The sequence below is a fragment of the Symphalangus syndactylus genome, chromosome 3, assembly GCF_028878055.3.
Source record: "Symphalangus syndactylus isolate Jambi chromosome 3, NHGRI_mSymSyn1-v2.1_pri, whole genome shotgun sequence".
NCBI lineage: Eukaryota > Metazoa > Chordata > Mammalia > Primates > Hylobatidae > Symphalangus > Symphalangus syndactylus.
In genome coordinates this window covers 23143006-23168859 of record NC_072425.2, presented here as the reverse complement: position 1 = coordinate 23168859, position 25854 = coordinate 23143006, and the positions used below count along the sequence as shown (strand labels likewise).

Here is a 25854-nt window from a genome sequence, read left to right as displayed (position 1 = left end):
GCGGCTATGTGTTGGGCCTGGAGAGTGCAAGGAATAGAGGGGAAGGTAGCAGGAAGGCAGCAGGGTGTGGACTTGATCCTGAAAGTAGCTGGGAAGGATTTTAAGAAGAGATGGGACCTAGATAGATCAGCGATTTTAGAAGCAAGTCCTTGGCTGTGTGTAAGGGTAGGTATGGAAGGGTGTGACATTGGGAAATATATACAGTATTTCGTTTCTTGGCACACAACTCCTGAAATCCTTAGATTCTCTAAAGTGATGTCTACTTATTTGCTAATGAGTTGACTGATGGCTGGCAGCCCCTAGGTGGCTTCAGAAAGGGGTCACAGAAAAGACCAAGGCAGGATTAGAGGGTTAGAACTTTCAGCCCACCCCATAGCCCCTGGGGCAGGGAGACAGGCTGAAGGTTAAGTTAGTCACTAATGGCTAGTGCTTTAATCAATCATGCCCATGAAATGAAGCTTTTATAAAAACCCAAAAGGACAAAGCTTGGGGAGCTTTCAGATAGCTGAATGCTTGGAGGTTCCTGGAGGGTGCCTAGGGAGGGCATGGAAGCTCCACACCCCTGCCCACATACCTCTCCCTGTGCATCTTTTCATCTGTATCCGTTTATAATAAACTGGCAAACAGAAGTAAATATTTCCCTGAGTTCTGTGAGCTGTTGCAGCAAATTAATCAAACCCAAAGAGGGGGTTATGGGAAACCCAGTTGATAGCCAGTCGGTGGGAAGCACTGGATAAACCAACGCGGGGCTTGCAATTGGCATCTGAGGGATGAGGGGATAGTCTTGGGGACTGAGCCCTCAACCTGTGGATCTGATGCTATCTCCAGGTAGATAATGTCAGAATGGAACAAAATTAGAAGACATCTGGGCTGGTGTCTGCTGCCCAACTGATCGCCTGCTTGGTGTGTGGGGACCACCCCACCCACCCCCACCACATCTGGTGTTGGAAGTATTCTGCTTTGTGAAAGTATAAAAGGAGAGAGGAGAAACTGAGTTGGGTTTTTTCTACGGAAGGTGTCTGGGACGGGGAGGAAGAAGCTGGCGACTGAGGGCTCAGCCCTGTATTCCCCTTTATCTTCAAGGGGAAGGGTCTCTTTCCCCTCCCTACTCCCTCATATTGTATTTCAGGAACTGGTGCCAAGGCCAGCTGAGCTCAGCCAACTGCTAGGAGCTGAGTTCCCCACCCTGGAATGCTGGTGGGCTGGGGACGGGAGGGTGGAGAGGAGTAGGGATGTGGGGTGGTCTCTCAAAAATATTTTGCTGGACTTACTGCAGGCTTATGTATAGCTTTGCCTGGAGGCAGGGGGACAGTTGAATGAGTGCCAGCAGGATAAAGCGCTCTGAGGGGTGATACCTTGTGTCCTGCTCTTGGCCTGGACACTCATTACCCCCTCACCTCCATTCTCCATCTGGGGATCCCTCAGGCCCCACCTCGGAGCAGAGACACTGATGTAACAGTTCAGGCTCCTGAGCTGCACTGCCTGCAGTGAACCTGCTTCCCAGCGTTGTGGCCTCTAGCAGGTGACTTGCTCTGTCATGAGTTTTAGTTTCCCTCTCTGTCAAATGGGGACAAAAAGTGTAACCATTTCCTAGGATACTTGTGAGGATTAACATATATTTTAAGAGGGAGGCTTAGCAGAGTTCCTACACGTAGAGGCGCCAGCGTGCCTTAGCATGGCAGTGGGTTGTGGCAAGGGTGAGGGCAACTGTCTTCACCATAATTGCCAAGGCTCCCTTAGGATTCAAAAAGCCAGGGATCAAGGGAGTGAGGAGGTGTGATGGGAGGGTCCAACAGGAGAGCCTGTTTGGCGGAGCAAGAAAGAGACTGGGCCCTCCTCTCCACCACTTCATGACCTCATCTCTCTGAGCCTCAATTTCTGGGCCCAAAGAAATGGTGAGAAAAGGAATGTTGGGGGCCCGCACTGCAGGGGCAGGTGAGGAGCTAATGTATCTGTTAACACTTGTGTATTTCCTTTTCCCTCAAAGCCGAGAATCAGCTGCTTGCCTCTCTCTTGGGCAGGCATCCAGCAGGGAAATGCTTTGAAGAGAGCCTTCCCAAGCTGAGGGTAGCCAGTCTCTCCCACCTCCATCTCCTCCCACACAGGGCTGTCTGCCTTCTCCCTTGTCCCTGAGCCACCCACCCATCATCTTTGGCATGCCTTCGCTGTCCCAGCTGCTCAGTGTTGTCTTTTTTTTAATAAGAAAACAGTCCAGTTCAGCAAACAATTTCATAAGCACCTGTCGTCTGGTGCTTATGAAATGGCATGAGGCCCTGGGTTCTAGGCCCTTGTTCTCCTTTCTTCCTGTGGGACCTTGGGCAACTTATGGTACTTCTCTGAATCTCAGTTTCTTCAACTCAAAACCCAGGTCAGTCTGTTGATGCCCCTGGTTCTAAGAGGCATCCTGTGATCAGTTTTGGAGTAACACTCTGCGGGCTCATCAGTTAGAGAGGTCTGTGGGAACTCCAGTTTCAGGCCATAGTGAGAACAGCAGACCCCAGAGGGAGGAGTCTGATCCAAGTTTGAGTCCTGTTCCACTGCAGCTTTTGCTAGTTGTGTGAATTTGGGCCTGTTCCTTAACTCAAAGACTGGGTTTTTTCAGATGTAAGGTAGGCATTGTGATATGCCTGCCAATAGGGAACTCACGGGTCATATTAATGCTACTGAGATCCTGTTCTCAGATACAGGGCCTGCTCCATGCCAAGAACACATACCCAACCCTCCAGAGCTCCTTGTATCAGAGAGGGGCATTAGTGCCCAACTTAAGAGGAGCCAGTGAGGGTGGGGAGGCCTGCAGCTGGCCCAGGAGCTCTAGAATAACTCCAGGTGGGCTGGGCAGGGGCTCCTTGATTTCAACGTGCACTAGTGTGGAATTCTATCTTGCTTTATGAAGAAAATGTTTGCTAATGTTATTAATAGTGTAAATGAGATTTGGCGAGGGGGGGACAGCCAGGGGAAAGGGTTATTTAAACACACTTCAAAGAACACCCTTCTCCAGTATTTAAGCAGCATCATTTGCATATGTAATAATTGTGCTAATTACAGGTGGCCTCATCTGTTAACAACAAGTTTGCCTGGTTGAGTTACATTATTGTAATCACCCAATCATAATTCTCTGGCATGCTTTTCACTAAAGATAACAACAACAATAGTAATAATGCCTGTCATTTTTTAGTCCTTTGCTCTGTGCCAGGCTTCCTCCCAGGTACTTGACAGTCATCAGCTCATTTAATCTTCACAACACCTCTGTGTCCCAAAGATTCTTATCTCCTGTGTACAGAGGATGAAACTGAAGTACAGAGAGGTTAGGTAACCTCCCTGGGCTCACACAGCCAAGAGCCAAGGGGGAAATGCCAGCTCACAGGCTCTTTCCACCGGCTGGCACTACTTCTCTGGGGACACTTGACATGTGTTCTCACCCTTTATCTCTAAGCCTTCTCTTTCTCATTTGGTCCTCTCAGAAGCCCGCATTTTGCCGAAGAGGAAGCTGAGACCCTAGGAGAGAATTTGGGGCTGGGCAGGAGGTGAGCCCAGGTCCCCTTAACTTTATGACAAAACCAGCCCCAGCATACCCACCTGCCTTCCTGCAGTAAGGGATGGGGGGCAGCAGTCCCTCTGTGTTCTCCTCTGAAGTCTTGAAGGAGTCCAGCCTTGAGGAGGAGGGTGCACCTCACCTCTGCTATCAAGCTGGCTAGGCCTGGCCTCTCCATCAAAGAAATAAGTAAACAGGTGGGAGGACTCTAGCACGTCGTTAATTGCTTTACATATGTTGTCATTAAATCAGAGAGAGTATATGGATGGCTGGTGGCCAGATGTAGCCCACAAACAGGTCTCATTTGGCCCGATGGGGTGGAAAGTTTTTATTTTGTTTGTTTGTTTAAAATCAGTTACCAACACTAAAACATTTACCTTAAACATTCACCTGAAAATCTAGATTTCTGGCTTCTATTTTAAAACAGATGTGGCTTCAGTGGGCCTATATTCCTATAGGGCAAATAATTGGTTTCTTCAGTTCACCTCAGACTCCTTTTCTCCCTGGAAGGCTCCTCCCAGCAACCTTGGGAGGTGTGTGGGTGTGTGTGGGGTTGTAGTGTTCCCCTTCTACAGATAAGGAGCCTGGGGCCCAGAGAGGACCAGCTGGGCCACTCCACAAAGCTGTTGGTACAGTCAGGACTTGAACCTCAGGACTCCACCTCACTGCCTCCCAGCCATGTCCAAACCCCACTGGCCGCCAAGGAAAGAAAGAAACTTTTCACAGGCCTAATGACTCAAAAATAAGCAACAGTAAGTCTGAAGAACTGTTCCTATCTCCCTCCTCTCCCTTTCCACCCTTCCCAAGGCCGGAGGGGACATAGGAAACCTATTCATTTAAACTCAATTATTTTGTCGAAGACAGAACGGAACTGAATTGGGTCAACAGCTATATTTGCTGTGCTCAGCTGTTTTCCTGCAACAGCATCACCCACCGGGTCTGTTGCTGGGCCCTGCACTGCCAGGCTTACCAATTATAGCTCCATATTGGTAGCCATTCCTTGGCAAGCTTGGCTCAGGAGGAGAGGAGCCAGTGAATGGAACCTATCACCCTCTCCTTTTTCGCCCAACAGGCTGCAGGAGCAGGGTCCCTGGGCCAGTGTAGTTCCAGGCTCCGTAACTGTGTGGTCAGCACCTCCAGGGACTTAGGCTTCAGGTATTAGACATTTAATGTCCAACACCCATCTGTAGGGAAGCTGCATCTACAGCAGAGTTTCTGCAGATGAGGAAACTAAGGCTTAGAGAAATGAAGTGCTTGTGGGAGAAGCAGACCTTAGAGTCAGACACAGCTGGCACCTTCTAGCTGTGTGACTGGGAGCAAAGAACCTGACTGCCTTGCTCCTCTGATCCCACCTGTAAAGGAGGCATAATTTGACATACCTCACAGGGCTGGGCTGTCCTGTTATAGATGGGTTGCAGTGTACATGCCAGCAGCCTGCCCAGGGTTAACCCTCCTGGCAATGAGAAGTGTACACCGTGTGCCAGGCACAGAAGTTGGTGGGGACACAGATCTCTGAAGAAGGATATGCTTGGACATCGTTCTCTCCAGATACCTTTCCTGATTCCCTGCTCCCAAACTGGAAATGCTCTTGCAGTCTCTCTAGGTCCCCTGTTGGGCCAGGCCCTGCCCTGGACACTTTTCACCACGTCTTCTGGGCCCACAGCCTGTTATATATATTTTTTTGTTTGGTCTTAATATTTGTGTACCTTCCCCTCTCTACTAAACTGCCAGTTTCCTGAGGACAGACCGGGTGTCTTGTTCACCTCTTTGGTTCCTGGTGTCACTGTCTTCCCAGCTGGGTGGCCTTGGACTGGTTGTTTAACCCTGGTGTACCTGTTTTCACATCTGTAAAATGGGAACAGTGATCTCTCTCCCTCTGGCACATGTCATGGCGAGGAGGTTAATATCACACATGGCAGCACTGTGCCAGATGGCTGTACAGAATGGAGTCTAGAGAAACATTGGGAGGAAACCAAAGCAGAGGCTGCCCCTCTGCCCTCCTTGAAGTAGGGAGTATCTAAGGGGGTGAGGCATAGTGGTTATAAATGCTGTCTTGTTATAGAATTGCTGTCTGGTTACATGGGGAAGTGGGAACAGGGTGGTGGCCAATGGGCCTTTCCTTGTCTCCTCCAGCTTCTTGCTGCAGAGGGCTGGGCTTGCCCCAAGAATGGACTGCTCTGGCCTCACGGTAATCTCAGATTGCCCAGTGGGGCTGGTTGGGACCTACCCACAATCGCTGACCTCAAGGCACCCGGGTTACAGTACCTGGCATTAGATCTCTTCTTTTGGGGTCTGGGTGTAGAGCAGGATCTCCCTGCACTACCCCACGATATTATTGCTGATCTCAGGGTTGGGGAGTGTTTAGGGAGGTTTGAGTTCCCTGACCTTTCAGGAAGCATGTGTGTGAACTTAGGCCTCGGACCTCGTGTAGACATGGTGTGGTGATGGCTGGGCCCTACTCTGGTGGGGTGGGGACAGGACTTGGGGACTAAGCAGCAAGTGACCTAGCCACAGACACAGAAATGGCTCTGGTGGGAGCCCAGCTAGTGGCACTGGACTCTCTGGGGGCCAGGGCTGAGGGGACTGCCCAGGTTGATCCCAGCGTCTTACACAGTAGAACCAGCAGTCACAGGCTCATAAACTGTAACTGTCCTCTTTCCGTTGCCTCTTGGTAGCATTCAGCCCCTGGAACACTGCTAGGTGTTGCCTAGTACTTGGCACTGTGACAACCAAGAAAGAAAAATGCTGACCATGTCTCACTGCTTGTTCGAGTAAATTTACTCTATATTTTTTAGAGGTGTCGCATGGGTGGGAATTTACTCCCACCAAATGTTTTGATGGAAACATTACATTTTTCGAGTGAACATGTGTCAACATCACTGTGGAGAAAAGGTTCCAGGATTCTCTGCCAGCCAAAGTAGTGGGGCAGAGGTAGCCAGATGGGTGGGAGTCTGGCTGGCTGGTCTGGAGGGAGAAGGGGGTCTGAGCTGGGGGAACTGAATAGGTGGTGAGGAGGAAGGGAGTGGGGAGGCTGTGGGCTGACGACGTACATTAACCACCCACACAGCTCAAAACTAGGTGAGTGGGGAGCTTGAGGGGCAGGAACAGCGAGCAGAGGCTCTGAAGTGTTGAACACTGGCAGCTCAGACCCGAGGGACAGGCTGGGGCCAGATTGTTGAGGGTCCTAGAATCCCAGCTCCCACCAGTAACTAGCGATGTGAGCTTGGGCAACTGTTCCAACCTTTCTGTGCTTCTGCTTCATTTTTAGTAAAATGTAGCATGGATACCCACAGCTTATGGCTCTTTGGAGAATTAAAGGAGATAATGTCTGTAAAATACCTAGCGCTGGGCCTGGCACATAGCAGGTGCCAGGACACATTTGCTGTTTGTTGGTGATGATAAAGCCACACAAGTATAGATGTATTCACATAAATTAATAGCTGGTGCACTGAAACTACTTCCTGAGCTGGCCCTCAATCTAATACCAAGTTTGTTTTCTCACCTTCAGCTAAGTACAACTGGTCTCTTCAGAAGCCCTTGTGGTCTCTTGTACCTTGTGGTACAACTGTGGTCTCTTCAGAAGCCCTTATTCATGAACAGCCAGGCCCTGGGCTGACTTTGCTACAGGGCATCCCTCTCTCTACCTGTTTCTGTCCTACAGACGGATCCTGAGGCAGTTGGTGGGTTTTAGCAGCACCCTCCTTTAGAAAGAGCCTCTGTCATCTGCTCAGTCTCTAGGAAGAAGAGATGTCTCCTCTCCCAGGATGCTACATCTCTCCCCACGGGAGGTACAGGCATTGCCTGGAGGTATTCCTTGACAGTCGTGGCCCAGACTCTCTTGTCACTCAAAGAAATGGGAAGCTTTTTGAGGTAGGAGGGTTTCAGACTCCCCCAGAGAGCCTAGCCCAGTTGCTGAGGACATCTTCAGATCTGAAAGAAGATAAGACAGGAGCATCCTGAGTTCTGGGGAGAAGACGGCCTGCAGTGTGTGTTCCTCCATCACTCATGTATAGAGTCCCTTAGGCCCTGAGAACCAGAGATGAACAGACCCCAAGGAAGGCCTGGCAGGGCAGGCAGCAGTAGCCAGGAGAAGGGAGTCAGACCAGGAATTCAGGCAGAGAGAGGGAGAGATTGTGCACTTTCCTGTGCCCGGGGCCACTGGGAAGGCTTCCCTCAGGTGAGGGCAGTTGAGCTGGGCCTTGAAAGGTGAATGAAAATTAGAAATGGCGGCAGGAGGGTAGCCTCATGGAAGCAAGTGTGTGACTGTGAGAAAGGCGGGGCATGCACTGGGAAGAGTAAAAAAGGAGGCGGGCTTTGTGACTGTTTCCTGTGATAAGCTCCAGGTATAAAGGTGAGGAGTGTGCAGGGACAGGTAGGACCTATTGATGGGCGAGGCCCAAGGCTCTGGGCTTGTTCTGTGGCCACAGGAGATGCTGAAACCAGGAGTGACTGGATCAGGGCAGCCTCTGAAATTCCCCCAGCTACACGTGGCCAGGAATGGTCACTGTGTACTCTGTACTTTTATGTGTTACTAAAGATGTTGCTGAAAGGAGCCTGCAAGCGGTTATACGGACCTCTGAGCAGGGGCTAGGAAGGAGGGCACCGGAGGAAGCAACGGCAGACAGCTGGTGAGGGTAGGAGACCCACTGGAGATGGACATATTCTGACCTTCAGATGCAGGCTCATTTCTTGTTAGCGCGTGACTCCTTCCTATGAGAGCTGTCCTGCAGAGTAAAAGGCCCTGTTATGGGGCCCTGTTTTCTTATAACAAGATATTATAACAGTGTGGGTGACTCAACAGGGGATGCTTCTTGCCTGAGGGAAATCTAGGAAGGCTTCCAGGAGGAAGGAGTATTCAGATTGAGGGGAGAAACAAGAGGGGACTAGTAAAAGGTGCAAAAACAGTTGTCTGGGGGTGAGGCACACTTTCAGATGTAGTGGGGTCAACTTGAGCAAATGACTTGGCTATTCCAGACTTGATTTCATCTATAAAGTGGTCGCAGTATCTGCCTTGCCTGTTTGTTGCCATGATCATGAAATCAGTGGGAGCAGACCTGGCTTGGAGCCTGCACCCGGGAGGGAGGTGGTGCTCAGAGGATGCACTCTGCTTTCGCCTTCCTTGTTGGTTTGGCTGCTTTGGAGCCAAAGGAGGCTTCTCTGGCCCCAGGACCTCTCTGAGACTCTATCTTCACCTTTCCCCTGCTAGGAAATTTTATTAAGACATTGGATAAACAGATGACAACTCCGAGGAAAAAAATTCTCAGAAGGAAGGGGACACTAAGTGCTCTTCTGGCTGGGAGCCTTTTAGGCAGTAGGGGGAGCTGGGTAGCTCTTTGGGCTTTGGAGGTGTGGACTGATGCAAATGTGGGCAGACGGGGTGGTGTTGGATCGCCTGACCTGTGTGCACGGCAGAGCTGAGCCTGGAGCCTAGGGCCCAGCAGGAGATGGAATGAGTCAGGGACTTTCCAGGTTGGGGACTGCTGCTGGGGGCACAGTAAAACCTCTTCACCAGTCCTGCAATAACCCCAGACAGTATCCTGCCTGCCTGTACACAGTAGGTGCCTGACACAGCCTGCAGCTTAGTAGGAGCTCAGTAGTTATTTGCTGAAACACTGGAGCAGGCTGCAACTGCCAAGGACTGACCTGGGGTCTGTGATGCCTTAGGGTGGAGGATGGGAGGAGCTGGGCAGGACCTAGGTGGGACTCCAGCGGGTGGCTCTTGTTCTCCCACTGGCTTCTGTTCATATTTACATCAGGAGGCTATGCAGCCTCGGGTTCCTGGCCTCAGCTGGATTAGCACCTCTAGCTGGTGGCTGTAAGGGAAGGAGGTGTGATGGTATGATACCCTGCATGTGGTAGAGACTCAGTAAGTGGATACCATTGCGGTGGCTTCTCTAGTGGGATGGGAAAAAGGGTGACCCCAGGCAAAAATACCTGGTTGGCTGGGTGTGCCTTTCCCCTAGGAGTTTTTGTTTCCGTGTTTAAATGACCCAAGGATGAATCTCCAGGCCAGCAGGTGGGGCAGGGGTTTGTCTGCCCCCAGGCTTCTGGGTGCAATCAGGAACCGGGGCAGCTCACACAGCTCACACAGCTTACCAGCATGTCTCCTCCTTCCCTGCACCCGACCTTTGCCTTCTGTCCTGCCGGACTAGCCGGGTGCTTTCCAGAAGAGAAAACCCGGCACTGCTGCCTGGGAACCCAGTGCCCTTCTCAGCTTAGGCTGTCTAGACCCAAGTCGGGGTGGGGAGTCGGGTTAGGGGATCATGGTAGGCAAACCCCTGGCCTTGTCTGGACCTCAGTTGTGTTCACTTGTTAAAATGTTTGAATGGAAATGTGGGGAAGGGAGAGCGTTTGCCTTGGTTAGGTCTCTGGGCTGCGCTGGTCTAAGCCCGACGAACCCGGGGTGGGGCCAGCGGGCCGAACTAGAATGCGCCGCGAGAGCCGGGCCGCGGGCGAGTGAGGGGCTGGCGGGGCCGGTGGGGACCCAGACTCGCACAAAGGTGGGGAAGGGGTTGCAAGGCAGAGACCCCCGAACCCCCGCTCCAGGGCCTGCGCGTCCCGCCCGCCCGGCGTACCGAAGCGCAGCGGCGGGTCGCTAGCGGGAAGTGGCTGCAGCTGGAGGCAGCTGGCCGCGGAATGTCACCCGCTGCCGGGCCTGGGAAGGGCTGGGCCTGCTGCTGTGGGGTGGGTGGGCGGTCCCGGAGGACTGGGGCTGGGGCTGGGGCTGGCCGCTTCCGGGCTGGAGAGGGTTTGGGGCGTGGCGCAGCCCGACGTTAGTCCGGAATGCTCTGGGAGCAGCGCTCAGGGGAGGTTACCTTGGCGCGCCCCCAAATCGTTTGGTTCCCCCGCTCCTGCCTTCCACTGCTCTGGCTGACCTGGCTCAGACCAGCTTGAAAAATGCATTCATTCATTCAGTACATCTGTCGAGTGCCTACTTTGTGCCAGGCTCTGGTTCGAGGTGTGCTGGGCTTACCGGGGCGTGCAGGTCCCTGTTCTCGTGGACCGGACATTTTCATGGTGGGTAAAAGACAGAAACAAACAAGATGACTTCAGGGTAGTTCTGTGGAGAAAACGAAGCAGGGTGATAACTTGGGAGGTGGGAGTTGCCCCTTTAGCTAGAGAGATGAGGGAAGGCCTCTTGCTGGGACGGGACTTTGAGTCTGAGACCAGAATGAGGAGGAACCAGCCTTGCCCACGGAATGGCAAATACAAAGGCCCAGAGGCGAGGCTTGAGGCAGGATATGACCTTGGGCGGAGTCAGTATATCAGGGGAGGAGCCTGTAGGGATGGCTCCTCCCTCTTTCCTGACCCAGAGCTCTGTGCTCTAGCCTGCACCCTGCCCAGAGGCCCTTGGAGGGAGACTTGCCATGGCTGGAAGCAATAGTTTGCTTTCAGGAGTGTTTCTCGTCGTCTTGGACCTGGAGGTTGTGCCGTGTGGTTACCTGTATGGAAGACTGTAATTTTCCACTTGTTTCCTGAAGGACACGGAAACCTTTAGATGTTGTCATCACTGTGTTTAGTCATTTTTGAAATTTCAGCTTGGAAGACACAGATTCAGCACGTGCCTTTCAGGAAGGGGAAGCCCTCCTAGGCTCACCTCTTAGATGCCAGCCCGGCCGAGAGGCCCCCTAATCTGTCCAGAAGAGGTGCCTGGGTGAGCTCTACCCTTGGGAATGGGCCTCTGTGGCCTTGGACTTCTTAGTGACAACTTCGGCAAGATCCTGGGCCGGGCCGGAGGGGCTGCTCACTGGAGACCTGGCCATCTTCGGAAGCCAGATCTGGCTCCAGAGCCTCGGGGGTTGCAAGTGCCCAGAACCAGGTCAGCAGAGAGGCCTGCTCTCCCACCACAAAGGTCTGTTTGAGGTTCTGTGGGAGGGAGGACAGACACCACAAGGATACTTCCTCCCCAGTGGGTGGGTCTCCAGCCAGGTATGGGGTCAGACAGGCTTTGGTGGGGCTGGAGGGTGAGGAGCTGTTTCTCCAATGAGGCCTGGTCCCAGGACTGAGTCCTCAGTGGGCAGGGCTTGTTGGTGTGCTGTGAAAGTGCAAGGCTTGGGGGACTGAATGGGGGACTCCCTCGGACTTGGGAGGAAGAGTGAAGGTGGGGGCTGGGGTTGCTAAACTGGTTCCTCCTCCAGGGAAGCAAGCCCTGCCCTCCTGGAGCTTCCAGCCTGGAGGTGGGGAGGTGGGCTGGGGGGAAGCTTTAGGGCGCAGCTCAGAGAAGGCCAAGCAGGCAAGGTTGTGGGGCACCTGGAATGTGGGCATCCAGCGGCCTGGCTGCTGACCTAGGCTCAGGGAACCAGCATTCGGTGGGTGAGCTGTGAGGAACGGGCCTTGACCCTAGGCTTCGGGGCTAATGAGGGCCTTTAGCCAGAGGCTCCCAGCACAGGTGAGGGGGAAACTGCCAGTGCCCCTGTGCCCTCACGCTCTCCCAGCCCTGCCTCTCCAAGACAGATTTAATAATCCACGTCTGTCTCTCTCTCTCGCAATTAGTATTGCAGGAGAGAAGCTTTACTTCTAAAACTTTTATTGATCCAGACACTAATAAAAAGTAAAGGTGTTTTTTTTTCTTCTTTCCTGCTAGAGCAAAGAACATCAGACATCAGAGCCCTAAAACACAAATTCGTTTTCCTCCTCCCTAGATCTGGGAGGGAGGTGTGGGTTGGCCTTGTTCAGATCTAGCCTCTTCAAGAAGCTGCCCTCACTTCTCAGGCCTGCAGTCATCCACGTGTTCCCCAGCAGTTAAACGAAACTGCCCCATATGCCCGTGTCTGACCCCAGAAGGCTGGGCTATCACAGAAGCTTTCCTTCCCACCTGAGGCCCCCAGGGCTAGGGAGAGACACCATGGGAGGCATTCAAGACCTGGCTCTTGATTTCTTGTGTCTCTCAGGGTTTGGGGTTTGGTTCTTTGGCTGCCCTGGTCTTTGTTTTTGCATCTTGATTTCATCAGGACTTACTGAGCTATTACACCGTGTTAGACCCTCTCTTAAGACACAGAAATACAACACGTAGAGCTTGGCCACACACAGCTTACCTTGTGACGGGAGAGGCAGATAAGAAATAAGCAGAGAAACAAAGTGATTCCCGATCGAGTGAAGTTCCCCTACTGAAATGTGAGTCAGGGAATTTCTGTCTGCTTTGTTCAGCACCTGTCTTCCCAGTGCCTAAATAGTGTTTGGCACATAGTTTGCACTTAAATATTTGCTAGCTGCATGAGCAAGATGCTATGAAGGAAACAAGCCAAGTGTTCCACTAGGGAGTAATGGGGGCAGGGCAGGACCTGTTGTAGATGGAGCAGTCAGGGAAGGATTGTGTTGCAGAAGATGCCGGAAGCCTGCCAGTTTGCTGTTAGAGTGTGCTGGAGCAAGAACTAGCCTAGGGAGCAGCAAGTACAAAGTCCTTGAGCAGGAAACAGAGACTTTGGTGTGTGTGGTGGGGGGGCGTTGGGTGTTGCTGGATGAGGTCAGAGAGTAGGTAGGTCACGACTGCCAACGTCTTTCACCTGGGGAGCAGTTCCGATTTATTCAGTGCAGTGGGGAGTAATTGAAGGCTTTTAAGGTGAGAAGTTCAGTAATCTGATTCGAATTTCTGAAGGGTCCCTCTGACTCCCCCGGTAGGGGCAAGGGGAAGCCCAGTGGTTGGGGAGGCTGCCTGGACAGCAGGCTGCCTGGGGAAGATGGAGAGGAGTAAACAAGTATGAGGGATTTCAGGGAGGGTAGCAGCAGGATTTGTGTTGGATTGGATTCCAAAGGCCAGGGAAAGGAAGGGCTCCTGGCTTTGCTACTGAGGCTCCATGCTGGACATTTCAGACATGAAGCTCTGAGAGGTGTCCCGGAGGCGCTGTCAGGCAAGCATGGAGACACATGGGTCTGGAGCTCAGAGGAGGGAAGGGCTGGGGATACACTTAGGAGTCGTGAGCATGCTGGAGGTATTTAGAGCTATGGGAGTGGATACAATCACCAAAAGAAAGTGTTGTGCTAAGGGAGAGTGTCTCCGAAACAGCCCTGAGGAGCTCCAGCACCCGGAGGAAAGGAGGTGAGGTGCTAGCAGCCTGTGAGAACAGAGGAAAGCTGGAGCAGGGTGGCCTGGGTTCAGGGGGTAGTAAGGCACAGAAACTGGTTGACTTTGGCAACATGAAGGCCTTTGGTGTCCTCAAGGAGACCCAGTGGGGTCGGAACAGACAGATGTGTTGAGTAGGAAAAGGAGGTGAGAAGGTGGCGGGGACAGCAGTGAGCAGAGAAGTGCATGAGGACCCAGGTGGCCCAGGATGTTGAGGAGGGGAGGGCCGGGGAGGGGCCTGAATGTTCTCTGTCAGCAGCGTAGGTTTACCAGCAGCAGCTGACCCAGTGGATCTCAGCCTGGAGATTCTGATTCAGGAGCACCCATAGGCCCCCCACAGTGATCTTTCCCAGCTCTCTGAGCCCTCTCCTCCCACTCTCTGGAAGGCTTGCTGACTGTGCCCTGTCACGTTTTTGGACTCAACACTGAGTCTGTTGACCCTGTGTTCCCCCCATCAGCCCCTTTCCTTACCCCAGTCTCTCTGGGTCCACGGCCCCTAAATAAGAGTATCCTGGAGCCTGGCTTACCTCAAGTGTCTTTCCCAGAACAGAACTAGACTTCCTTTACACCAAGGGTATTTCTCTGGAAGGCTCCTTTATGTGTCTGGCTTCTGGAAAAGTTTGAGATTTTTTACACAATATTTTGGTGGCCAGGAGCTCTAACCCTCACCCCCAACAACCCTACCCCAGGACTTTTTGCTGGCTCTGGTGAGGGTTCAGAATGCATCGGCTTGAGGGTGCAGGGTTGGCACACACAGCTGGAGATAACCTAATGTCTGCTGGACCCCTGGTGGGTTTCAGTGTCTGTTGAATGAATGGCACTCAGATATTTGAGTTTGGGGTTGTCAGTTGCTTTGTTAAATGCTTTTCCTGGTTAACCAGTGTTTTTACATCTGTTATCTGCAGGGGATAGTGTATTACCTCATTTTATACATGAGGAAACTGAGACTCAGGAAAGTAAAAGGACTTGTCCAGGGTTCCACAGTTGCTAAATGACACGACCAGAATTGCAGCCTGGGCCTGCAAAACCCCCAAATTGGGCCTCTTCTTACTGACTAATCCTGGGGGTGAGGTAGTAAGGGTGGAGGTTAAGGCACCCAGGTCTCCTACTACCTCTCAAGAATAGTGGCCAGATGTTCTGCCAGGGCTCCAAGGCATTCCTCCTGCCTCCCACCCACCTGTTTCCTCTGATGCTCGACACCCCCTCCTCTCCCCACATGCACACCGGATGCATTCGGCTCCAGGAAGATAGGATGAGGCAAGCCTTGAACCTTGTCTAGCCTTGGGGATGCTTGCGGCAAAGCCTGTAGCTTTTGGGGAGGCTGTTTCTGCAGCAGGCGTGTAGGGTGGCCCTATGTCTGATGCAGAACTCCCCATAGGTAAGGTGAGCTCAGCCAGATCACATGCCATGACCACACGTGAGGAGTGGAAGACAAACCCAGAGAGGTGTGGAGGCGGGGCCCCACCTGGAGAGGCAAAGCCTTATGCTCCCTCCTGACAGCCTGTGTGGCTTTTTGGGCTCTCGCTTCCCTCCTGCTCTGCCCCTCCTACCCACCCAGCAGACTTGCTTAGCCTGGGCCTGGGTAGCCGAGGCAGGCTGTTTTCAGGCCTCAAAGGATTTGGGCCACAGCCCAGCCTTTCTCAGTGTTTCTCACCTTCTGTCCTTGTCTCCTTATGGGACGGAGCAGGCATCTGAAAGGTGGCAGAGGGGTGGTCCTGCCTGGAAATCACTGAGGGTCCTTTTATAGAAAGAAACAGGCTGAGAGAAAGAAATGACTTGGCCACGGTCACTACCCAAGAGGCTGGTTTCCTGTTTGTGCCTCCAGCTATCCTGGGGCAGCTTCCTTCACCCCACCTGAAAGCAGGCTTTGTTCTGTATCCTCTCGGCAATCCTATGAGGTAAATAATATTATGTCCATTTTTGAGGAGGAAACTGAGAGAGGCCTAGGGAGGTGACTTAACCTGTCCAAGACCACACAGGTTACAAGTGGCAGAGTCCAGGTTTGAACATAGCCTGGCTTCAGAGCTCATCTTCTTTACCATCAGGCTACACATTCTGAAACTTATTTGACTTCCAGGCATCATAGAAACAGAGTGAGGGTGCTAAATCCTTGAATGACTCAGCCCCTGTGGAGTTGGACCTGAAGATGCCTCCTGGCCTTGGCTTTTCTGACCAAAGATAGCCACAGTGGGCAGGGCACGATGGCTCACACCTATAATCCCAGCACTTTGGGAGGCCAAGGTGGGTGGATCACCTGAGGTCAGGAGTTTGAAACCAACCTGATCAACATGGTGAAACCCCGTCTCTACTAAAAAAAAATCCAAAATTAGCCAGGTGTGGTGGCCCATGCCTGTAATCCTAGCTACTTGGGAGGCTGAGGCAGGACAATCACTTGAACCTGGGAGGCAGAGGTTGCAGTGAGCTGAGATTGCGCCGTTGCACTCCAGCCTGGGCAACAAGTGTGAAACTCCATCTCAAAAAAAGAAGATAGCCACACAGCACCTACTGTGGGCCCAGCCACTCCAGGTGCCAGAATGGCCCACGCTTCTCTGAGGGTACCGTAGACCAAGTGCTGAGACGCAGACAGTCAAGTCTCTCTTCCCTTCCTCTCCCCGTCCCACTCCTATTCCGGTAACTAGGCAGGCCCTGCCCACCCTTGCCCCAGGAGAAGCCCCACTCCTGTGGACAGTGGAAGGGCCTCGGCCAGCTTGCCTGAGTCCTGGGCTTGGAAGGACTGTTGCCCCCATCTGCCTTGGTTCCCTGCACCTGCCTTTTCTTCCCCCCATCCTCCCTCTGACTCCCCGTTTTTCTCTGCTTTCACCTTCCCTTAGTGTTCCTCTCCTTTCGTGTTGTGTCAGAAGTCATGATTTCCAGTCTTCTCATCTGGAAGATGGAGGAAAAGATAGACCCGATCCCACAGGGTTCTGAGGCTCAAACTGAAAGCCTGGTGGTGGGGCACCTGTGACAGGTGAGACTCCTCATCTCGCCCCCTTCTTTCTTCATCATGGAGAGACACTGGAGGATGTGGAGCAGTTGGGGCCTGTGGTCCAGGTGGGATGGAGCAGTCAGGGCCTCGTGGAGGGAGCAGGTGGGAGGAATACTCTGGCTGGAATGGACCTCACGGGGTGTGGCCCAGCTGTGCAGCTGACGTGCATGAAGTCCTGGCGAGCTGGGGAGCCCTTGCACCCTCAGCTTCCTCATCTGAAAGATGGGGCAATGGTAATGCCTGTCTGTGGAGTGGTGAGGAACAAATGAGACGGGGCCACAAAGTACCCAGTGCTGTGCCCAGCACGTAGTGCCTGAAGAGGGCTGCTATCCCAGCTCTTATTCCTGAGGTTTAGCTTCCTTGTTTTGTTTTTGAGCTCTTTGGGACCTTCGTGGACTTTGAATTTTTACTATTGTTCATTGTGTCTAAAATCTTCCTCATAAGCTGAGGGCCTCTAACCTGATCATGAATTTTGGAGTTTTGTTTTTTGTTTCTTTCTTTCCTGTTTCCTGTATAGGAAAAAGGGACCTGTACCTTTAAGACCCCAGCAGGCCCAAGTAGGACACTGGCCCTTTAAAAGCACATTACAGAGAGTTGGAACATAGCCTTTGTTGAACTAGCCATGATTAGTCCCAGCGGACAGGGCTGGAGTGGCATGTCTGGGAGCAGGGCGGGGCTAGGCTGGCCGGGGCCAGCCAGGAGCAGCGGACAGCAGGAAGGCTCGCCTGGCCACTCGGCTTCCCGAGCCTGGTGGCTGTGCTGAGGGATGGTGAGTGGCCTGAGCGGAGCTTAGAACAAGAGAGGCTGGGAAAGCCAAGAGGGAGGCAGCCTCAGAGCCCAGGGAGACCTGAATGAGCTGGGTGGCAGCAGACACCCTCAGTGAGTGACTGTCACAGGAGCTGGTCCCAGGAGGGACTCCGGAGCACCCTGGGATGCCATCTCTGCCCTTCTACGCAGACATCCACTGCCGGCCCAGATTGTAGAAACGGTTAGGAGGGACCTGCGAAAAAGCGGGACACCAAGAAGAGCACTGTTGCTGTTTTTAGTTTTTAAAATGAGAGGAAGCCCAGTGTGAGTTGCTCCGTCCCCCAGGCGCGGTGGCCCCTGTGGTGTGCTCCGTTGAGAACCGGGAAATGCCAGGGACTGCTGACAAGTTTTCTGAACTGAGGAGCTTGGCCTTTGCTCTGAGTGGCCGAACCCTTGGCTGGCTGGGTGGGGCTGCACTGGGGTTTGGGGGCCATGGTATCTCTGCCCCAGCTCCTCAGCAGAACTTTCTTTCTTCTTCTCCCTTCCTGCTTCCACTCCCTAGTCCATGGGGCCCAAGCCCACTGGGTGGGGTGGAGGTGGGTGGGAGACTGGGAAGACTGTGTCTGGGCCAGGGGTGTGTTTTGGCTCTGCTTGAATATTTGAAACAGTTGTCAGAAGCCAGATCGCTTTGGTGTGGTAGCGTCTTTACTGGGCAAATACCCATTTCTGAAAAAAGTCAGAGGAAGGATTGGGCTTGTTACAGCCAAGTCTCAGTGCAGGTTGGTCCTAACCACCTTCATTGCCACAGCTGGGGGCGGATGAGACTGCCTGCCAGTAGGTGTCCTCACTGTTTTACTGACAGCCACCCAGGAGGTGACAAAGGCAGGGCTCAGTACATTTCTGGTGACCTAGGCTTCCTGTAGTTACTTAAAAGTTGGTGCATTTGGTCATAGGATTTTTGTAGGTTTGGTGAAAACCTGAGGCATTGATGGGCAGTGAAGAGAGTTTGGAGTTAGAGCCCAAGTGCCAGGTGTCCTGCACCACCCTTGTGCCTGTGAATCGTGACCTCAGGCAAGCTGCTTGACCTCTCTGAGCCTCTGCTTCAGAGCAGAGGGCGTGTGCATAGGCGCAAACCCTGGAGGGAGTTGTCAGTTCTGGGGGAGGCTTTGTGGAGGTGGTGGCCTTTGAGCCGGCCGTAGATGGATAGGCTGCTGGAGTGCAACCCGTTGAGCAGAGGCGTGCAGTTTAGCACGATGAGCCAGATAGGGCCAAGCAGGGCTGGCATGGCTGGGTTGGGACCTGGAAACCTTGGGAAGCTGGATTTTAAGTACGTTGCTTTCTCAGTTGGAAGGCTGTGGGCCAGATGGCAAATGACAGGGCTAGCTTAGCCTGGATTCAGCCAGTGTGGAATGTGGGGGAAAAGGGCAGACCGTGAAGTCTGACACACTGGCCTTGGGAAGCCCCTGGAGGTGTCAGAGCCTCATTCTTTGCTGCAGTTAGCTGTGTGAGGGTCAGAGGTGCAGAGCCAGTGCCCTACGTGCCCTTCCCAGGTATGTGGGCTCACTGGTGTGGTGGGTGAGCAGGTACTTGAGAGCCACAGGTGGCTTTGGTGCATGGTCACTGGCAGCAGGAGGAACTCAGCAGCCACACTCCTGGTTTTCTTTGACATGGTGTCTCTGAGTTTCTGCCCGTGTCAGTGGCCTGGAACCCTGTGGCTTACTGACAGCCACTTTCCTGCTGTCTTGCTGCTGCTGAACACTCCTGGCTGTCTCCTGCTAGTTACAGCCTGAGAAGCAGCTGCTCTGGTGCCCCACGCAGACTTCCAGACCTCAGGCTTTGGGAGGAATGGGCAGCTGACATCCCTAGGCCCATAGCCCCACATGCTCCTGCAGACATAGTGGAGGCGCTCAGTGGCTGTGCTGGTGGCTGGATCAACTCTGCCCAGGATTGGGACGGGGCGGGGGTGGGGGGGGTGCCTTAGCATGATACATCTTCAGCAAACTGTGCCAGGAGGCAAGGGCAACCCACTTGACGGGGGAGGAAGCTGAGGTGCAGGAGAAGCCCATCCGAGGTCCACACTCCTTTGGCCCAGCGCTCCTTCCCTTCACATCTTCACCTCTTCTGTCTCTCTGAGCTCAGGCTGCTGACAAGGAGGGAGCCTCTGTCCCAGACGGTGGCTGGAATTGAAGAGATAGCTGAGCTGGAGTGACCACTGGGGCTGGAGTCTAGGGTGCCAGCATTTGTTCGTAGATTTTTCCATCTCTTCTTAAATGGGGGTCTCAGATTCCTGCTTAAAATGACCTGTACTCTGGAGCCTGCTCTTGAGGTAAGGGGGTGGAGCAGGTGAGATGGTCTGGGGTCAGTTGGCAGAGAGGCTTTTTGAGAGCTCAGCTGTGGGGAGAGTCAGGAAGGATCTGCTGGGCAGAGCGAGAGACAGATCTTGGAAATGTCCTGGGCCCAGGAAGAAGCCAGGAGCATCCAGAGAAGTGCTGGCGGGAAGGGCGTGCGGGAATGGACAGAATGTCCCAGGAAGGCAGTCTCAGCCCAGCCTGGATGGTCATGGGGGCAGCCAGGGCTGATTACTGGGGCTGTGTATGGAGAGCTCGCTGCAGGTCAGTTGAGCCCTACAGTCAAAGGTGGTGGTGTCCCTGTTTTCCAGATGAGAAAACTGAGGCACACAGGTTAATTAATCTGGCCAAAGTCACAGAGTTGTGTGTGTATGTGTTTAAGGAACCATGCCTGCTTACCACCTTCAACCAGCATAGTGCCAGGAGCTGGGGCTCTGCGGACAAGTGGGCGGTCCTTGGTTGAGGCAGGAAACCTGGCCCTCAAGGATGCGGGAAGGAGGCCATCCCTAGATCACCCCAACATGAATGGCCCACATGGTTCCAGGAAGTAACGTGGCATGGCGCCCAGGTCTCGGGTGCAGGAGATGAGATGGAAGAAGATGCTGCCTCTGCCCCTGCATTCTGCGGGGGGGCAGCATGAGCTAAGGAGGGCTTCCTGGATGTGGAGAGCTGGGAGGAATTAGATAAGCCAGAGGGGAAGCACTTCCTGGAGAATGGAAATACTCGCTTTTCAGCTCATTTATTCTTTTGTTTCATTATCATTTCCCACTTGGGTCTTGCATCCCCAGGACCCTGAGGTAGCTGATTGGAGGTATTTCTGGTCCCGAGTGGGGTGCAGGGACCAGTTAGAAACCAGTCCCACTCAGGCCATGATGCATGGGTGTGTTCACGTGTGAGGAGGAGCCAGGCACAGACTGAGCTCAAGGAGAGGGAACGCATGGGTCAGGGCCTTGAAACATTCTCAGGAGTGGTGCCAAGTGGAGAGATTGGGGGAGGGCAGTGGGCTAGCACATTTGTGGTGGGCTCTAGAGCTTGGGAGCTTCAGAGTTGCTACAGTTGTGGCTAGGGTTGGAGCCCCAGGTGCTGTGCAGGGAAGTTGGGCTCTTTTCCTGGGGCTGGGGGTAGGGAGACTGTCACTCTTCCTAAACTTTCTGAGCGGCCAGGCCAAGCCTGATAGTTGTTCCTACAGGCCAGGGAGGGCTGCAGGGTTGTCCCTGCTCAGAAGCAAGAGGGGCAGGGGCAGCTAGCCCGCAGCTCACTCTTGATTTGCCCACCACTCACCCTCGTCAATGAGTGTTCCTTAGATGCTCTTCTTTTAAAATTCAGGGCACTTCGCTGTTCTACTGAGGTTTATGAATGTTTAAAAACTGCTTTGCGGTCCCCAAAGTAATTTGACAAGTCTGACAGCTATTGATTAAAAACCCGAAATTATTCAGGCTGCAGGATGACTTGGGGGATTAGATGGAAAGTTTTTTGTTTCTTCTCTCTCTCTCTCTCTCTCTGCACCTCCCCTCCCCCGCAAAAAAAAAAAAAAAAAAAAAAATAAGATGTGGAAAGGTAAATGTGTTCCTGAATGTTTTTTGAAAACTCCGTTAGGCTTGCACAGTTTATACGGGCAAAGGATGTTGAAGGCTGCCTCTCATTCAGGAGCCGATACCAGCGCCCTCTTGAATCCCTGGTCTCTCCTGAGCTTTGGCCCAAGTCACCCCAGGCAGCAGTGAGATGTTACTATTATGTTATTACAGGTGATGGTAGTGGTGTTGGTAGCAGTTGTGATAGTTTATGGTCCCTTGTGTTCTAGGGAGTTGACATAGGGTTTTTGTGGCTTTCTCTGAAGTAGCTCAGTGTGTGAAGAAATGGCACCTAGAAAGGGGAGGAAACTCGTTCAGGGTCTGTGATAGACCTTAGATACAGCTGGGATAGAGACCAAAGACTCCTTCAGGGAGAGGAACTGGCCATTGCTGGGGTGCTGGGCTGATTGGATGCCTGGCTTCCAGGCCTGACCCACTGTGAGGTAGGTGCCAGGAGTGTCCCGCAGAGGGTGACCAGGCTATTAGAACCCCAGCTTTCACTTCTGGACCATGTGAGCTAGCCAAGCCACTCCCTCTCTCCAAGCCTCAGTTTCCTCTTTAGAGAACATCCTAAAGCTTCCATTAAACCTTTTGGATTAACTTGGTGTGTACGGGAAAAGTTGCCCCGTGAGCCAGGGCTCGTGGGACCTGAGCTTGAATACCTACTCTCCCTTTCTTCTGGGGCAGTGCTGCCTTTTTTGCAGAGTTGTTGGGAGAAGGCCATGAGATGATGTGTGTACTTTGGTAAGAACACCTGCAGCTGGCACATGGTAGGTGCTTAGTAAGTGGCTGTTAGGTCCAGGCTGCCACAGTGTCATTCATTCAGTCAGCCTATATTGGGCACCATGGGACACCAGACCTCACAGCAAGCATGAGCTGTCCCATCCTCCTGTTTTGGTTGCAGGGTGTGGACCCTCCTCTGCCAGCTCAGCCCTGTGATGTGGGGGGAAGCACAGGCTCCCAGGGGTGAGGGCAGAAGGCCAGGTGCCTCCCTGTCTCCCAGCCCAGGGCGCTCTGTGTGTATGGGGCATCACAGCTGGGTCTTGGTGACTGCTAGGACCTACCCCTTACCTTGGCCTGAGGGAACCCTGGGCTGAGAGGGACCACGCCTCTAGGCCCTGTCATCCCTGGAAGACTTCCCAGGCAGGGCAGCCAACCTCTCTGCCTTTTTAGGACAGGCTCTGTCTCCCCAGGACCCTGGGAGCCACTAGGCGGCTGCATTCCTCTCCTCTCCCTTGGGATCCCAGCTGGGCCAGGAGTGAGCACTGGCCTTCTGAGCAGCCGGTTCCCAGGCCAGCGGGGCAAGGCTGGGCTTGGGAAGAGAGCTCTGCTGGACATGCTAGGCAGGGCACTGCCCTGTTTATGTCCTGCCGCTTGATTCCCAGCAGGTCAGTGCATTCATTCTGACCATGTCCAGATTCTCTCTCCTTCCAGTGTGGGCAGACGCTTCTAGCACAGCCCCTGGACCTGCCTGGCTATGACAGGCAGAAGCATGATTGGCATGTTCTGACCTGATCAGGCCTAGAAAGTCTGCTGAAGTCCTGACTGCAGAACCATCAGGTCCTGCCAGCCTTCAGGTGGGCACCAACTCTGTGGAGACAAACCTTGTCCAAGATTTCTCTTCCTTCCAGACCTGGTTGGGGTAGTGGACAGTGGCTTGGGACCACACAGGCTGGTGGGCTGGAGACTGGGGCTGGAGATGGCTGTGCTTGGGAGTCCCAGGCAGAGGGGCTAAAGGGGCCTCCTCACGGGAGTCTACTGCCCACTGCTAGGCACACCTTCTTCTCCTTTCATTTCGCCTCAGGAAATTAAGGGCTTTTTAAAGAAATTTGAGGCATCCCAGAGCATTTGGGCAGATATGATTGATCCCTGTTTTGCAGATGGGGAAAACTGAGGCATGGAGAACGTAAAGAGTTTGAGTCGTCAGGGGACAGAAACAGGAAACAGCCTGGGAAGTCCATATCTTGTCATTCCAAATTGTCAAAAGTATGACCTATCCCAGAAATGTCACCCTTGATAGCAGCGTGTGCGTCCTTCACCAGTGTTGTTCATGGCTGTGTCTCCAGCTCCTGACATCGTGGCTGGCAATGAGGTGGGCGAATGGAACAGACCAAAGAGGCATGAACAGTTACAAGCAATGGATGGGAGTCACTGACACCCCTGCCCTCCTGAGCCTCCTGCCTGCATGGTCTCATTTGATCCTTAGAGCAACCTGTGAGGAAGGTGTGTCGTTATCCTCACTACGGATGGGGAAACTGAGTCCTAGAGAGTCGAATGACTTAAAGTATCCAAGGTTGTATGTTTCATAAGGAATAGAGACTAGGTTTGCTCTACAGCCAGGCACGCTTGACACTAGGCCCTCTGTCCTCCTGCCTGCTCGCAGCTGCAGGTGCATTTCTGTAGTATTCACTTGTGTGTGTGCGCACTCGCAGCTGCAGGTGCATTTCTGTAGTATTCACTTGTGTGTGCGCGCGCGTGCATGTGTGTGTATGTTTAATCCCAGTGCCCACTGCACTGCCTGCCTTTGTGTACTGCCCAGCCCATTACCCTGGCAGCCCTAACCATGCAGCATGTCTTAAAGGGGCCCCCCAGCTCCTGCTTGCACACTTTCAGAGACAGGAGCCCACTCTCTCTAAAACCAGACGAGCCTGGCCCATTCAAGGACAGCTGTGACTGAGCTGGAAGTGGCCTCTCCTGGTCCCAGCCTTGCCCTTTGGGGCCACACAGGGCAGCTCCCTCTGAGCTTTCGAGATTTGGAGGGTGACCCTGAGCCCCTTACTTTTCCGACCAAACAATCCCACACTCAATTCCCCCCATCCAGTAGCTGGGAACACCCTTGCTGTGCCAAGTAGGGATTTTTAATTACTCTAAGTTTTGGTTTGGGGTCTTTTCCCTCCTTGGAATAATGAGTTTGCTGAGCTTCTGTGTCACCGACCTTTTAAGAGAAAAAAGGATCAGAGTTGAAAAACAGCTTGTGGGTTGGCTGGAAGGCTGTCAGATAAGGCTAGGCCCCAGGAGCCAGGACAGTGTCCCCATTGTTCTGCCACCAGCCCTCACAATGAGCTGCTGTTGGGCCCTGGCGCTGTCTCTCACAGCAGCTCTCCGTGCCTTGTGCCCACATTTCCTGGGCCCTGGGCAGGGGCTGCCCCATCCCTGTATCCCCCGGTCCTTCCTTCCCCACCTGGAGTGAGTGGGTCACAGCTAGTGGGTTAGCTGGCTGCGGACCTTTCCCTGCTGCCCGGTTGCTGTGGGCCTTTCCCTGCTGCCTGGGTGCTGTGGGCCACCCCTGGACGATGGAAAGGCCAGGCCAAGGCTGGTGCAGTTAGTCTTGAACTCCACTGAACTGTGTTCACATCTGACTTGGCCACTTGCTATGCATGTGATCTTGGGCAGGTCAGCTCAACTTTCTAGGTGCACCTTTTTAGTCCTGACAGGATTGTCACGAGAATTAAGTGGAACAGGTGGGAGATTGTGGCCCTGAGCCGGGCTTAGGTGGCGTAGTGTGAGCTGTCTGTCTGGAGAGACCAGGGACCGCTTTGTGGCGGTGACATTGGGCTGGCCCTTGAAAACTGAGGAAGGACTTTGTTTGTCAAAGAAGTGGAGGGAGAGGCAGAATGGACAGGCTCAGGAGACTGCTTGGACATGGACCCCTGGAGGGTAAGAGTTTGCAGCTTTGTCAGGAAGTAGCTGGGGAGGAGAGTCCAGGTCACTTGGCCAGGGTGTAGTGCGAGGGGCCTTTCAGGAGGGCTTGGACACCAGCTCGAGGCATCTGGGACTTGATGATCTTACAGGCCATGAGGCGAGAGAGGAGGGACAGGAGTGAGGCCATGCTAGGTGGAGTGGCTTGTTCAGTGGAGGGTGCTGCTGTGGTCTAGACAGGAGAAGGCCAGTGGAACTGCCATTCCCCTCTGCCCTCCCATGCCCTGGCCAAGCTCCTCTGTAGCAGCAGAGTCCAGGGCAGGTCACGCTAGCCATGGCCTTGGCTGTCCCGTGTGTGACCTGGGTGTCATGGTGCCACCTCCTTCCTGGGAGCAGTAAGGATTCCACACCCTCGAGGACAGGTAAAGGGTCTCTAGTCCCTGGAGCGCTGTCATGAGGCTAGTGATCTGCCATGTTTAGAAGGGTCTCAGGGCTGGGGCCGTGGGGAGCAGGGTGCAGCCACAGAGGGTATGATGAGCCTCCTAACCTTGAGAGGGATGGGGGAAGCAGCCCATACTTGGACAGGGCCAGGGCAGGGGCATTTCCCGGAGACTGTGGAATGAACATTGGAATGCTGCTCTTGGGACTTGGCCTTGAACAGGCAGCTGCCCTGACGACCCACCCTCAGGCCTTCTTTATCCCTCCTCCAAGGGAACAACCACGTCACCAGAGTTTGCAGGCTGAGGGAGGACTGTCCTTATCCCCACTGACCTCCCATTCCCTCTGAGCTTAGCTGACCTTGGCTGCTGGCGTATTGGGGTTTTGGTCCAGGAACTCTAAGGCTCTGGACCTTGGAGCCAGCCAAACCCAACACTACCCACAAGGAGCCCCCTGCCTGACAAGGAGCCAGTTCTGTGACAGACCTTCCCAGCACAGCCTGGATATGGCTGTCTGCCCAGGGGAGCCCAGGA

The 25854-nt window shown here is 53.5% G+C and overlaps 1 protein-coding gene across 8 annotated transcripts in view; it reads left to right on the top strand.

Annotated features, from left to right (window-relative positions):
• The window catches only part of DAB2IP (DAB2 interacting protein), a 215895-nt gene that overhangs the window by 157034 nt on the left and 33007 nt on the right, over nucleotides 1-25854 (top strand). The window contains exon 1 of one of the 8 annotated variants that reach the window (XM_055271258.2): nucleotides 16454-16560. The exons of 6 other annotated variants lie outside the window; for them this stretch is intronic. The gene's annotated coding sequence lies outside the window, so the exon portion shown is untranslated. Of the gene's footprint in view, nucleotides 1-16453; nucleotides 16561-17251; nucleotides 17348-25854 lie in introns of those variants that run through there. One more of the 8 variants, XM_055271259.2, reaches the window with a different exon arrangement.